This window comes from Leptonotus elevatus, chromosome 10, assembly GCF_054856555.1.
Source record: "Leptonotus elevatus isolate MCC_2025b chromosome 10, RoL_Lele_1.0, whole genome shotgun sequence".
Classification (NCBI taxonomy): domain Eukaryota; kingdom Metazoa; phylum Chordata; class Actinopteri; order Syngnathiformes; family Syngnathidae; genus Leptonotus; species Leptonotus elevatus.
In genome coordinates, this window is record NC_141248.1 from 18605903 (window position 1) to 18621684 (window position 15782).

At 39.5% G+C, this 15782-nt stretch overlaps 1 protein-coding gene across 4 annotated transcripts in view; it reads right to left on the reverse strand.

Moving 5' to 3' along the window:
• The window catches only part of nxph4 (neurexophilin 4), an 85582-nt gene that overhangs the window by 2551 nt on the left and 67249 nt on the right, over window positions 1-15782 (reverse strand). The gene's annotated exons all lie outside the window — the stretch shown is intronic.

The window sequence follows — 15782 nt, forward strand, 5'->3', positions numbered from 1 at the left end:
TAGTAAAAACTTGCGAAAGCAAATCAGAAGGTGACAAGCGACGGGAGCCTGAATTACGTCAGCGACGGCCACCTGCCGGTCCCGGCTGTGAAAGGTAAGCGGCGGTCAACCTATTGGGTCCGACGCTCGATGCAAGTACCACCCGGGCTAATAATGTTTGCAAAGTTGTCCGTAGCAGGAAGATGGCAGTGAAACATGGCAGCCTCTCTTGTAAGGTGAGACTTCAGTAGTGATTACGAGAACTACGATTATATGAAAAAAATGTAGGGTGATGTGATAAACATATTTTTTTTGCATATTATTGAAATCAATAGCGTTGAATGAATTATTAGTCCACCACTAGATGGTGCTAAAAATACACATTGGGACTTTAAATGCTCTTATTTGGGTTTTAAATACCCAAGTTATATAACGGTAACAGCTATTACTGTTAGCTTTGACTTTTGTGCTCTCTAAGTGTGATTCTAAAAATGTCTAAAATCGTAGTCGCGCTTAAAACAGGACATACAGTACTTGTGCAGTACTCCCAAACGCTCGCCTCTGCTGGGACCAGCAACCTAAATCCAGTTCTCAATTGGTCTCTTGACCCTCAGTGTCCATAATTAAAATCCAGTTCAACCAAATAGCCCACATATCGCAGTCACAAGATGATTCTGTGATGCTAAATGCTGCAACACTTGCAGGCATCCGATTTGATGTCTGCGGCATCTTCTCTCCAAACTCATGAAAAACATCTATTTTTGTGAACACACTTTTGAATGTTGCTGCTCCGGAGAGCCAAACAAGACGCGCGTGTAAGACAATAGACGCGCGTCTGTTTGTTTGCTTGTTGAGACAGCTCTCTGCCTTTAATCCACTGCCTTTGCTGCTCATTCTAAGGTCTGATTGACGACACATCCACCTTCGACTTTCTTTCATGTCCCATCAGTCACATCGCACTCTTGCTGCCATCCGCGCACTAAAACGGGGTACAAACGTACCGTATTTAGCATATTAACTGATTTTTTAAACGTTAGCGACGCCACACATGACAAGGAAAAAAATCGGCGTACCATACCACACATATAGTATAACCGTAAGATGGCCTCACTCAGTCACTGCCATTGGGATGGTCTGATGTTGCTCCACCATAAATTTCAAACAACTTTCCTTATGCCCAAGCCGTCTTCGTCACAGCCCAAGCCGTCTTTGTCAGCCAAGCCGTCTTCCTCACAGCCCAAGTCGTCTTCGTCACAGCCCAAGCCGTCTTCCTCACAGCCAAGCCGTCTTCGTCACAGCCCAAGCCGTCTTCGTCACAGCCCAAGCCGTCTTCCTCACAGCCCAAGTTGTCTTCGTCACAGCCCAAGCCGTCTTCGTCACAGCCCAAGCCGTCTTCCTCACAGCCCAAGCTGTCTTCCTCACAGCCCAAGTTGTCTTCGTCACAACCAAGCCGTCTTCGTCACAGCCCAAGCCGTCTTCGTCACAACCAAGCCGTCTTCGTCACAGCCCAAGCCGTCTTCATCACAGCCCAAGCCGTCTTCCTCACAGCCCAAGCTGTCTTCCTCACAGCCCAAGTTGTCTTCGTCACAACCAAGCCGTCTTCGTCACAGCCCAAGCCGTCTTCATCACAGCCCAAGCCGTCTTCCTCACAGCCCAAGTCGTCTTCGTCACAGCCCAAGCTGTCTTCCTCACAGCCCAAGTTGTCGTCGTCACAACCAAGCCGTCTTCGTCACAGCCCAAGCCGTCCTCGTCATCCAAGCCGTCTTCCTCACAGCCCAAGTCGTCTTCGTCACAGCCCAAGCCGTCTTCGTCACAGCCCAAGTTGTCTTCGTTACAGCCAAGCCGTCTTCGTCACAGCCCAAGCCGTCTTGTATATAATATTATATAGTGCTTTTATTAATACCATATGGTGCTCAAAGCGATTTACAAAAGTTGACATTTACACACCATAAGGTAGGCTGCTGCCATTAACCCTGGGAGTAAATTGAGGTTCAGTGTTTTGCTCATGGACACTTCAACGCGGTCAAGGTTGAGGATCGAACCCACAGTCTTCAGGTTATTAGACAACAACTCTACCACGGGATCAAGTCATCTTACATCTTACACAAAGATTGTCTCTTCGTCGAGATGTACCACTTCAACATACTTGAGACTGTAAGTGGATAAAACAATGGGAAAAAGAAAAGATTTTAAAACTCGTCCATTATCGCTTCCTTGCGCGTTTACTGCTATCTCCACTCGAGGCTGAAGTGACAAGTCGGCGGCGTAGCTCATCCATCACTGAATCTAATAACAACTCCACTTAGCTATTAGCAGAGGCAACAGTGCATCACTCCGACCAGCTAATGCATTCAGTCATTCAATTAATGTATCTATTTCTGCTGGCCATTCATTAACACAAGGCGAATTCTGCGCTGACTGATTGATGGTAGAATAAGTGACGGTTAAATAAGTGAACGCCTATTGACCACTGGGAGAGTGAATTACCACAAAATAAATGCTAGGCACTGATGAATGACTCGTGACAGGGATAATGACCCGCTGAAGATTTTCAACATACCGCCTTTCATGCCATGACACGGGGCCCGTGCGTCATTCTCTGGATGTTTGCAAAGGTAGGAATAAGCTACGTAAATCAGCACATGCACAATGGGGGCTTCTTGCGAACGCGCCGTCAGCAGCGCTGTGAATTAACACCCCGCTTTGCCATCTGTCAGGCAAACACTCTGCCGGCAAAGGCCTAATCATTCCTCACGGTCAGAGGTGGCAGAAGTGCTCATACTGTGTACTTGAGTACAAGTACAACTGGTTAGTTAAGGCCAATATAGACCTACATATACAACCTGAATGTTAATATTTTTAGCATAATACACTAACAGTTGGGTCAAAAATTGACCAATCCGCTACTTGGGTCAATTGGACACAACTTTGAGACAAGAAATGGGTCTTTTAGTGTAAAACAACTCATAAATATTGGTCAAATCCTTTACTTGGGTCAAAAAAATGGCTCATTTTGTATAAAACAACCCAGAACTTCGGGTCAAATTGACCCATAAAGTGGATCGGTCCATTTTTTTTTTATCCATAATTGGGTTACTAATAACTGCCTTAATCATTTTTCACTTTCTATTACAAAATCAATTAAATAAAAAAGTACCTTTGTCCTTGGTCTATAAAATGTAATTAATTTATTCCCAACAGTCTATTCTCATCTCACTGTGATTTATTGTTTTTGCCACAATCAGATTTCAGTCTCTACGCACTCACACACTCACACAAAAAGATCCTCAGTTGGGTCAAAAGTCAAATACGGATAAAAAATGGACCACTTTATGGGTCAATTTGACCCAACTTTCTGGGTTGTTTTATACAAAATGACCCAATTTTTTGATCCAAGTAAAGGAGTTGCTTTACGCTGAAAGACCTATTTCTTGACTCCAAGTAGAGGATTGGTCCATTTTTGACCCATAGTTCGGTTATTCTTTTACACAACTTTTTTTCGAGTGTGTGTTGCCTTGTCAATCTAATCTGCCCAGGGCCTTCACAAGCAATTGTGCTGGCCATTGTAATTTAAACTATATTAGATCCCACAGGTCGATCTGGGGCCAGCAAGCTGTAAAAAATAAACACTCGCACCATCATCACAATCCTCGAATATCATCAACGGGAACATCACAGCTTCAAACCATAAACCTGACTGCACCCGAAGTTTGAGCGAAAAGACATTTTGAAAGTGAGAAGTCAGCAACTTCATACACAAAATTAAAATGACAAGAAACCTTTCGTGTCTTAAAATGCCAACAGGAGGCAATAAACAGATGGAGTTTACCAGCGAAAGTTCTCGACAGTAAATCAATTTAAACGGTGAGGATTTCGAAGAAAAATAGCCGTTTTTTCTTGACACAAAATCCATACACTATGGACTTTTTGGGGGGGGGGGGCAAAAGCGGATGTTTGCAATATAAGGTCACACCGGGTTGACTGTCCCTCTGTTTAGTTAGTGACAACAAGTGAGAAGAAAGTTTAGCAGCTGATGGAAAATCGTTGCATGCGCGTGTGAACACACTGTTAGGTAACAAAATACTAAACTGTACAGTTATAGTATTACTCATTTTGTTCAAATACAAAATATTCAAACGTGTATTTACTGTATAAGCTCATACATTATGTACGATGCTCAATCAATTTAATGTTGGTGATGTCTCCTTCAGTTTTTTTTTTTGGGCCAGGAGGAATCCGTAAAAAAACTTGTTAGGTCAATCAAAGACTCTAAATTGTCCGCATGTGTCAATGTGAGCGAGCCATGAATGCTTGTTTGTTTATGTCTGCCCGCTGTCAGATGGGAGGGAAATATTTTTGCCTTCTGTTTCGGTTGGCAATGAAATAATCTGGTCGAATGGGCAGATGGCATACTATGTAAAGACTTGCTGTCAAGAACGAGGTCCGTGGACTGACGCAGTTTCCGCCGCTGATGCAACTTCGCATGCATCATCGGGCTTTCGGCCAGTTATGAATGAGTGTCGTGTTTTTTCCAGAATGCTTCGGGATATTGTAGCTGAAGATGGAATAGGCATCGCGGGGGGAACCTATACATATGCATGACGGTGGCAACTCAATAACTGAACAATCATAGAGCGCACAATCAAATTACAGAGCTTGTAAGACAGAGGGAAATGGTGAGGAAAATGTTATTAGTGCACAAGCGCGATGAGCGCAGGAGCTCGTGTACATTTCCCCGGAATGGGGGAGCATTAATCATCTTTAACTTCATTTGGGGGGGGGGGGGGTTCATCTGAGCAAAAAGTACAGGCGGAGAAGCCTATAAGCTACCTGGGGGCAAGGACATCGCAAAATGAAATGTAAGGATTGTGATGCGGATCAAAACCAGACAAGCGAAACCCAGTGAAGAGCTCATTTGAAGCTCATTCTGGCGATCTCCAAATGACCAAAAACCTTATAAATCAATCGATTTTTAACCTACTTTATTTGGTGTCAAAACTTACAAAAAGTGTAAGGCCTCTATATTTGTGTTGGTATTTTCATTGCATGCAGCTTAGGTAATGAAATGGATAATTTGTACCGTTGTGGGCATGAACACAACCAATCGTTCTATTTAAATACCACACGAGAGGCGCACTGATTTGCTGGAGAATTCCCTCATCCACTCACGTTCCCTGGCGACGAAAATTCGCCCCCAAAAACCTTTCTCCTCAATTCTCAAAAAGGACACCGAAATTGTTCTACTGCAAGGAAGGTTACGACTCAGAAATAGCGAGCGGACATGACAGGAAATGGGATGAGAAGTGCACGCGTGCATGCGGGTGGGCGGAGGGCTGCATCGCTTCACACTATTATTAAACAGGAAAAGGTCAGACCAGCTGCAGAATTGACTGCTGAAAGCTGATGATTAAGATCTCTTTTCATCATTAAGGAAGTGCGGGATCAATGTCTGCACCATGCAGGTATCTGATGCGCTTTTACGCCCACGCTCATCAGTAACTTCCAAACCTTCCCGCAACCCCTGGAGGACGGAAGACAAGATGAGAGCTGCCTGTCTGCCAGCACTTTGCCACGCTTGTTCTTTTGTTTAATTGGACTTTTATCGGCGACAATCAATTCATTTCCATCGGCGCTCGGGGCCGCATCGATCCGCTGTCGCAGGGAAGAGTCAAAATGAAGAGTTCTACTCCGACCGCAAGTTCTCATTTTACACCACCCCGCCCAAGTGAGATGCCCCGTTGTTACGCCGTAGAGAGCCCCTGTAGGGACTTGGCATTGCTTTTGATGAATTCATAAAGATGAATTTAGAGAGATAGGGTTTTTAGAGCAACACTTTATAGTTCCCGCGAGGGAAATTGAATTGCCTCCGCTGCAATGTTCGCAAAAACTCTATTTGCAAAATGTTTGGGAAATTCGGCTTTCCGTCCGGTGAACTTTCAGGATGAACCTTAAGTGCACCCTAACCTTAACAGATAAACTTTTTGAAAAAATAAAAATAAAAAAAAGAAGTGATTATCTCTCAAGATCTCATGGGAGTTCTTTTCACTGAGCATTGAAAGCCTTACTTCAGCAAATTGTGTTAGCTATCTTTGGTGAAACCACCCATGATGGCAAAGAGGAAACAAAATAAATAAAATAAAAGACAGTTCACTTTCCAATTAAAGTTGACTACAAAACATCTTGCAATGGATTGCGTTCCAACCTGAGATTCTGTCAAAGAGGCCCGTGACTCGGTTGTGCCAATACTTCTGTCCCTTTAGCGTTACAGGACGAAAATATGAGGGACACAAATATGGAAGTGGAGAGGTAAATTGAACATGGGCTTCTCGTGTGGTCCAGTGGCTCAGACATGTTCAATTTTACAGCCCATGCCTCCACTCTGTTTTGACATTTGTCACATTTGGAAAAAAATATACAGAACTTTTTGACTACACTCAAAAATGTGAACCTTATGAAGATGTCATCGTGTAAGACCTCGGGTCAGCGAGAATTTAAAGGAGAAAAATTGATTCGAAACGATGATTTATTTTGGATGTGCTTTTTCTTCAGCTTTAAAAAACAATAATAGTGATTGAACTGTTTGCTTTTAAACATTTAAGTAATTTTTGTAATTTTCTGTTTCTTATGATGGATGATAAGCAGTACAGAAGATAGATGGACGTCTCAATTGCATAATTATTTTTAATTCAGTTTTTTTTTTTTTACCACTTTCAGACCCGCATTTTTACTGCGGGGCAATTTTTAATTGTATTTATTTATTGTATTTTATTTAAAAATATATATTATTTTTTACTGATTTTTGACTTTTTTTTAAAGCATTTTTAAAAATGTTTCTTCTTGATGTAAAAAATTTGAGAACCACTGTTCTCAAAGATGGACCATCAAACTCATTGAGTATCAAATTTTATTTCGGAAGTGCTTTTTCTTTGGCTTTTTCATCCAAAAGTTGGACTGTGCACCATCATGGATTACCTTACTTTAAATTTTACAACCCAGCCCCCCACCGCCCCCCAAAAAAATTCAAAGAGAAAATGTCATTTAATTACGTGACTTGCCATAAAAAGCAGGAGGTGAAAAAAAGGCAAGATACAGCAATAAGGCGGGGATGGATGGACTGAGGGAGAAACAGAAAAGGCAGTCAAAGCGATTTCGCAGTCCGCTGGTGTCACTGGATTATCATGAAAATGAAAGCTAGCGAGCCAGGGAGTATCAGGGAGCACAGAAATGGAGCACAGACAGATAACAGCAAGCTGGGGAGACGAAAAAGAAGGAGACAAAAAAAAAACGAATAAGAGGAACAGAGCGGAGAACGCAAAGAGAGACAATATGAGGAGGAAAATGTAAAAAGACAATATATATACACCATGCACGCCGAGATTATAAGCGCAATAAGGCTCACTCCGCAATCACGTCACCCAAAAAGGAATAATCAGAGCTTTCTCCAGAAGTAATATCTGTAATGTTGTTTCGAGAAGACTCGCTCGGCTGTGAAATAATTTCTTAGTTAAAGAAGTGACGGGGAAGAAAGAAAAGCGCCGCCAAAAAGGATTTATGAAGGCATTGTGCGCTGGCTTAAGTGTAATACGCCGCCAATATTGCAAAAATATTGCGGGTGCACCCTGAAGGGACATGCAGAAATCCTTTTCCGCACACCGTGATGCGTTCAGGTGCACCAAGTAAATAGCACGGGTTGTTAGTTTCATGTTTTGAACGTGTTATTGGATGACGTCACTTGTGACCTCTGCTCAGCGAGCATTAAACAATAGGTTTACAACATTGATTTTTTTCATACACGCTTTTTTCTTTATAAATTCATTTGTACCCGTGGCTCAAAAGCAAAGCGTGGAGAGTCTCTGTAGCCCAAAATGCAGGACTGCAGTCAATGAATGGGGCTATCAATGCCAACAGAGTCTTAATTAAACAACCAAAATCTCTCCTCTATTTCTCGCCCATTTCCTGTTTTTATATTATTACATTATAGCTAAAACAAAAATGTCAATCCACGTCATCCTTGACAGTCGTGACGTGTCTATGGTTCGAGAATTAGTTTAAATTTAGTAGGGGTGTCAGGCGATTAAAATTTGTAATCGCATAACTTCAATAGTTAACTCACGATAATTTGCTAATTTTATATCTGTTCTAAATGTACGATAAAAAAGTACAATATTAAAAGTAAAGTAAAAAAAAATTTTTTTTTATATAATATTTTTATTATTATTCTTTATTAGGATCCCCATTAGCTTCCACAAAGTGGTCGCTAGTCTTCCTGTGGTCCTTGTTAAGAAAAAAGTTAGTTTTTAGTCATTAATACAGTAAATTGATAATAATTCATAAAATTGAGTAAAATAAAAAAATACTTTACTGTAAAAAACGAGTGTGATATTGATTTGTGTTGAGGTCATTTTTCTGCCACTAGATGGTTTAATGGAATTGTAAGACATTGGTGACAGCTCAGTGCATACATTTTTTTTCATATTAAGCGCTATATAATCATTAACATGAAGTAATTTGTAAAATTCTGCATATTTTTAAAATAGTAAAATACAACTTAAACCCCAGTCTCCACAGACATATGCATTATTATTAAATTTCTTACTGCAAAATGTTGACGTGGACGTGTCTGCTGTGTTGCGATTGGAATTCCCCCAGTACAGGCTTTCTAAGTAAGAGGAGGTCATCAATCGCGCATTTAAAAAAAAAAAAAGTGTGGCGTTAAAGGAAATTTCAATTAACTCAAAATTAACTCACACATTTTGACACCCCTAAAATCTAGTTGAAAAAAAAACCATGATTTGATGCCTTAATAAAGCTTTTTGCAGCAGTTTGATCCTAGAATGTATCCTTTTGTAATTTGTTTCCAACTTTTAAAAACAACAACGCAGTCCTAGAACAAATTTCATTCCAGGTCAATAAAAAAACATTTCCTTCACACGCATTGCACGGGTGGCCGCCATGAATAACACGCTATTTAAATCCACTTTCTTCACTGTCATTTCGCTTGGTCACGCTCATTAATATTTACACTTCAACAAGTTTCCACCATCGTGTATGCATTCTTTCACAACGAAGTGTGAACACATCAGGATGACAATTAATCACACCGCTGGAAAAGTGATCGCAAATAGGAACAAGTCATAAGAAAGTGTTATAATGACAGAGCTTCAGTCTTATAAGAAAGCTTTTTTCTTTCTTTTTTTTTACACAGGCAAAGTAGCATAAAGGCGTGCAGTTAGGCACAAACAAACCTTTGCAAACACAATTTCAAAAGTTGCACAGTCAAATAAAATGAACCATGTTATTTGATTTATTGATTCAATCTTGTACAATCCACAATGGCCAGCAAAATCATGTTTCTTGCTACTCCTACTCACAAAATACAGAACAAATAAACACGAGTGACTCCTGGAGCTACCAGTCACGACCTCAAAGGGAATGCAAACAACAAAGATGGCTGATCGTGATCAATCGTTTTTGGTTTTATCCTCCGAACACGTTTTGACTTCCAGCCAACCTAACTTCGTAGTTTAATTATATATATATATATATATATATATATATATATATATATATAACATATTTAAGCATTTCAAACATTTCACCGAATAACTTCATGGAGGGAGTCTTAACACAGCCAGTACACTTCATGTTGTGTTACGTGAACTTCTGCTGAATATCTAAATTAATGAAATATTTAGTAGACTTTACACCGATCTGATTGGCTGCATTGGAATCGATTGATATTTAGCATTTTATGCAAAATCTCTGATCGGCAGTAATGTCTTCATTTGCCCGATCGATCGATGATGTCATTGTTTGGCTTTGCAAAATAAGATATTACATGTTAATTTAATGTCAGTGATTTTTTTTGGGTGGGTTTATTTTATTTTTTATTTTCCATGTATTTTAATTGCCGTCAATAATACGTGGGTTTTCGCGATTTGTGGGCCGGGCCAGTCCCATTCCTTCTTAGAATAAACATAAACATTTTTTAAATACTTTTAGTGCTCCATCTTCTGATCGATTTAGTGATCAGCTATCTTTTTTTTCCAAACTCACTGAAATACGACGGCGTATTAGGGCCACGTATAAATATTAATTTTTTTTAGAGGGCAGGGGCAATATTCCAAGAAAAAAACTCGCAAATTTGCCACTTTATAAAATCGCAAATTTACCACTTTTTTTTCTCGCAAATTTGCCACTTTAAAAATTTCGCTAATTTGCAAATGTATAAACCCCAGGAAACTCTTTTTTATTTTTGGGTGTGGCGACCTATCAGGGAGCCGGGTGGCATTTGTCGACCGGGGGCACCTCGTTTGCATTCGGCGTGGCAGGCAATGCATCAAAAGATGACAGCTCTCCCATTCCTCCTTAAACAAGAGTGGTGGGACTCCCGCTGGCCGTGCCTTAACTTTAATCATTCATCTAAATAAGTGTTGCAAGAGTCGGCCGCCGCGCGCGCGTGCTTGCGTGCGTCTGACGTCCCGCTCCTGAATTTCTCATTTGTAAACATATATTTGAGTCAGATTGCAAACACACGCACAAAAAAAAAAACCCACTTGCCCTCATCACCTCCCTCCCTCGTAGATGTTTGTCTAGGAACGAACCCATTGAAGTTAGAGGTGTGGCGGCATGAGTGACACGCCGAGCGACAGTGATTGATGCTCCGACGCATCCAGCACACAAAAGATAAACATTTGAGACGAATGAAGAATGAAAAAAAGCACAAGGGAGTGTGGCGGCGAAGAGGGCCGACAAAATCTGCATAATGACACGCTGAGATGAAGATGGAGGAGGAAGAGGAGGAGGGAGCGTCGCGTCAACTCGGGTGCTGGTGGCGGTTACCCAAGCGGCAAAATCCACCCGGGCAGACTTGCTTGGATTAATTTGCCAGCGGAGGTGGTGGCAAAAGTAGTCGTTTTTTTTGATGATTCAAAATTTGGTGAATGTGGCAGACGTGACAGCCAATCAAGAATGCCATGTTGGATCACATGGACTTTCACAGAAAAAAAAAATATGCTTGCAAGTTTGAAGCAAGATCTAGTATACAGTATAAAGTCAAGCTTTGAAATAAAAGATTAATTTGGTCTTATTTTGAAATATATTTCCCAATGGAAATCTGCTTCCCAAAAATGTTTGTACTGCGTTTCAAATTAGGAAAATAGAGTATGCGATAAAAACATATAGTAATGACATAATAGAATGTCATGTAAAAAAGAAATAAATTGTTTTGCCGCTTTTTCTTTCTTTCTTTCTTCAATTCAATGGACATCGTGCTGCTCCTGGTGTGTGCACCTTAGCCCCCAGGGATAAAATACATATATTTGGCTATACTGTAGCTACGTACAGACGAACTCAGCTCCCCAGTATGGCAGTAATATTATTTGTTCATCCTTGAGGATAAAGAATATATGAATATTGTTACCCATCTATTTGTCTTATAACACTGCAACATTTGTTAGCCTCCATATGGCATTTCGTAATATAGGTTAGCATTAAGCTAGCAGACTTTAAGGCAAAGTTATATAATGTAATTCTGTTTTTTTGTTTTGTTTAGTTTGACAGTAAATTTCAACTGGGAGAGGCAATAAACAGCTTATTTCTACTTTTATTTAATTGTTTTTACTATCTGCCAAGCTCCTGCTTATTATAAAGGGAGTTGAATTACCCGTGTGGTAGCGGCAGGTTGGCTAAGCAGCGGTTCAAGTGCATGAGACAGCACCGCCCCCTTAAACTGAGTGATTTAACCAAGGAAAAAAAGAGGGTAAAAAAAAAGTACTATAATTCAAGACAAAATCAGGTCATAGACACATTAAAATACCTGGAAACTATTTTAAATTGTGAGTCAAAAAAAAAAAAAAAGATGTAGCCAGCAGAGGGCCCTCTTGATTATGTCTCAGCAAGTTTGCTGGCTAAAGATTGCAGCTATCCAGATAGTCATCTCGGGTCAGCCCGTCCTCACTGGGAGCTGATTGTTTGTCATTAATTGAAGAGGAGTAAAGGAGGGAGAGTATACAACTCCATTAAAAGATAATGGCAAAGTGGAGCAGAGTGACATTTTGCTTTTCATTCTCAACACAAGCACACAAACAGCAAAGAATAACCCGTGGCTTCAAGGGCCAAATAACCATGCCCCTCTATTATTATTACCTCCGCCAAGGAGCTTTTCACTCATGCTTGTTTATTACGAAAAATGATTTTGACAAAACTTTGTCGAGGGCTACAATTTGGGAACCAATTCAATTTTCCTGCTGATCTAAAGTACTGGAGATAAAATGTATTTATTGGTTTTGTATTTTTCAAGTAAACCACAAATATAACGTAATTATCTTACATCAGTAAACTCACACTAACAAACTAAAGTATTGCTGACTGCCAGTTGGCCGCTTGCTAGCTATTGGCTAAATGAACCAGCTAACGCTAGCTGTCAACTCCACTGTTTGGACTTAACAGTCTCTTCGATCACTTTTGAAGTATATATATTTTTTCCAAATGTTGATTTGTTTCTGAATTGTCTAAGATGATCTATTTTTTTTTTGGGGGGTATGACTTTTTTTTTATAGCTACGTTTAGAAGATTACCACTCAGCAGCTATTACCAGCAGTTAATGGTATCACTTTTTTGATCATCATATCTTCGACAACTAAGGCATGTTCTTTACTTAAAAGTTTTGGTCAATTTCATTTTTAAACAAGTGCCGATGCATAACTAGAGCTAGCCAGTCGGCAGCTAGCCAGCTAGAAATCAGAGATTGATTGTAGCTAATGATTGCAGTAAATTTCCCTTTCTGACCTTCCTCATTGACAACTTTTGAGATATATCCCCCCCCCCCCAAAATGTGGGTTATTTTTCCAAATTGTACCACATTTCCAGAATTAAGAGACAATACATACGTAAAGTCACAGCTCGCACTAGCAGCTAATGTTATCATAATGTTAGCAAGTGAATTTCACTCTTTAATGGCATTTCCGAAACTGTATGTCATTTTCAACAAAAAGTGACAAAAATGCCCTAACATTCAATACATCTACACGTCTATTATTAAGTTTGGCCAATTTTCAGAAAAAAAAAAAAAAGAACCTTCAAAATGAAAGGCTAGAACAAAGGCAGGTAATAAATGGAGTGGCCACCACACTAATGTGTACACACAATGTAGGCTACGGCTAAGTTGTGTGTCCTCGTGCCGCCTTTCACACGCCTTTGCCGGCGTATAAATCACCCGGCTTCAAGGGCACCGCGTCGGGACCCCTAACTGGGACCCTTCAAATGCACCATCTGGACGAGCAGAGTGCTGACCAGAGGCTTTGCTCTCATTCCGTAGCTCAGGACGAGCTGCCAGATGAGTGCGGATGCATGCTGGATTTTGTACGATCACGGCCTCCTGAGGGTCACACTTTCTGGAACCTTTTTCCTGTCAGGGGACATTTTGGTTTATACAGTCCTCCAAGGCTCTAATAATAATAATAATAAATCGGATTTGTTTAGCACCTTTCCTAATACTCAAAGATGCTAACACATGACACAATACAGTACAAAACAACAGTATTAAATATGATGAATTTGTGGGTGAATTTTGGGGAGCATAAAAGTTCCTTTAAACAAAAATATTGCATATAGATACTCTAAAAATCAGTCAAAATAAATTTACACAGGATTTGAGCAAAAAGTAATTCACTCTAAATATTATGGACACTAACCATTTGGGTAAATCTTGGAAGTTTCTGTTTTATAAACATTATCAAAATATGATTTAAAAAAAAAGCTGAATTATTGAATTCTTTTGTAGGAATTTCTTTAATGCACATTAATAGGATTTTCCCCAAAATAATATAAATACTTAGATATATACTAGTGTTAAAATTAAATAAAAGGTAAAATTAACCAAGTAAATAATATTATATAAATTAAAAATATAAAATAACATTAAAAAAACACGATGAATATAATAACATATTAATACAAATTAAAATATAATTAAAAATGCTCCAAAATGCATGCTGTATAAATAACACACGGTCCAAATAGAACAAAAATAACACAAATAGAAAATTAAATAACTAAAGTATAAAATGTAATTAACATAAAAAAATAACAAGATATAAATCAATGCATTATGCACTTTCAAATGATTGCACTATAATTATTTATTTGAAAGAAAAATAGTTGAATAAAAACTGTAATTAAATAAATAAATAAATAATTTAACTTAATAAAAGTTAAACACATCTGAAAAATCCTAAACAAATGTACTTTACAGGATAAAAATTCAGTTCAACCACAGCATTCAATTATGCAGTTTGATTATCAAGTATTATTTCGCATACCTCCGGAGGAAGCCGGCGTACTACGCTTTGACAACCACTCGTAAAAAATACAAAATTAAACAAAAACTTAATAGTGAGGCGCAGTAAACTGTAGGAAATTATATACACACGTAGCAAATAAAAACATAGTGCCCTAAGCCCCTAACCACTTTCAAATGATTGCATGGAGACATTTCTGGAAGGATTTTAGTGGAGAAAGTCGTTCTTCTGAGAATCTTTTTGTTTCAGGAATTACAAGGCGGACTGTACGAAATGCTCCCGTAGGCTTGCCTACTGCCGGACTCAAGGATATCGATGGTGAGGCAAGTGCCGCTCTTAACGAAGAGAGAGAGAGAGAGAGAGAGAGAGAGAGAGAGAGAGAGAGAGAGAGAGAGAGAGAGAGAGAGAGAGAGAGAGAGAGAGAGAGAGGAGAGAGAGAGAGAGGAGAGAGAGAGAGAGAGAGAGAGACTTGATTCCTCCTTCATACATACACTCTGGAGAGCCGCTATCAAAGCCAACATAAACAGCAGCCAATGAGACGAGACACAATAGACTCCAGTGTGCTTATCCGTGAGAGGTTATCCACCGGCTGGCCTATGTGTCTTGCGCGTCTGCTGACTCTTCCATCAGCTTGAAAACATGACAAAGGACGGAAATGTTCCGATTTTTTCTCCTTCCCCGCACCAGACAAAACTGTCATTTTTCTCTCAAAGAGCACAACAACAACAACAATCACCCCGAGCGAACAATCAACAAGAGCGATGAATTTTCAGTCTTTAAAGCCTCGGCAAAAACAGTTTGCAGGATGAATAGGCGCGATTCACTGCAGGTACTGTATATTCTTTGGTTAGCCGTTTGTCTGTTAACTAAGTGACGCAAAACCTATACAAATGATTCTCGTAGATGATTGATATGTTTTTAATGTTTAAAATTGTGGTAGTACAATTGAAGTAGAAAATCTGAATCCGAAAGAATTGTGCGACTTTTTCGATAAGTGGTCATCTAGCTAGCGGCTAGTGCAAGTAGCTGGAATTTTGTGCAAAAATTAATGCATATTGGGGCCCAAACTAAGAGATTGCAAAATCAATCTATCAATTAAAACTATTTTTGATAATTGATTAACTCATTCACTCCCAGCCATTTTCACTGAAGCAATCCCCTTCACTGTCAGCTGTTTTACTGGATTTTGACTGATTTTGCAAGGCCCACAGAATATTGTGTTCTATTACTATAAAAACATGGAACCTACAACCTAAAGTCTCTTATTTCATCAGGGGAAAAAAGTACATTTCTGTCTGTTTCCATTTTGCAGCAATTAACATTAGAATATAGCTAAGTTTCATCATTATTCACAAATCTATTTAAAATTATGAGTAAATGAGCTCTTTTTTTTCAACTTGGCCCTAGTTGATCTATTTTGCTCTGCTGCCACCTGCTGGCCATTTGTGTAATAACTACCATTGCTTTAAGCATTCTCTTCAGTTCTTAGGCTGCATCAAAGCC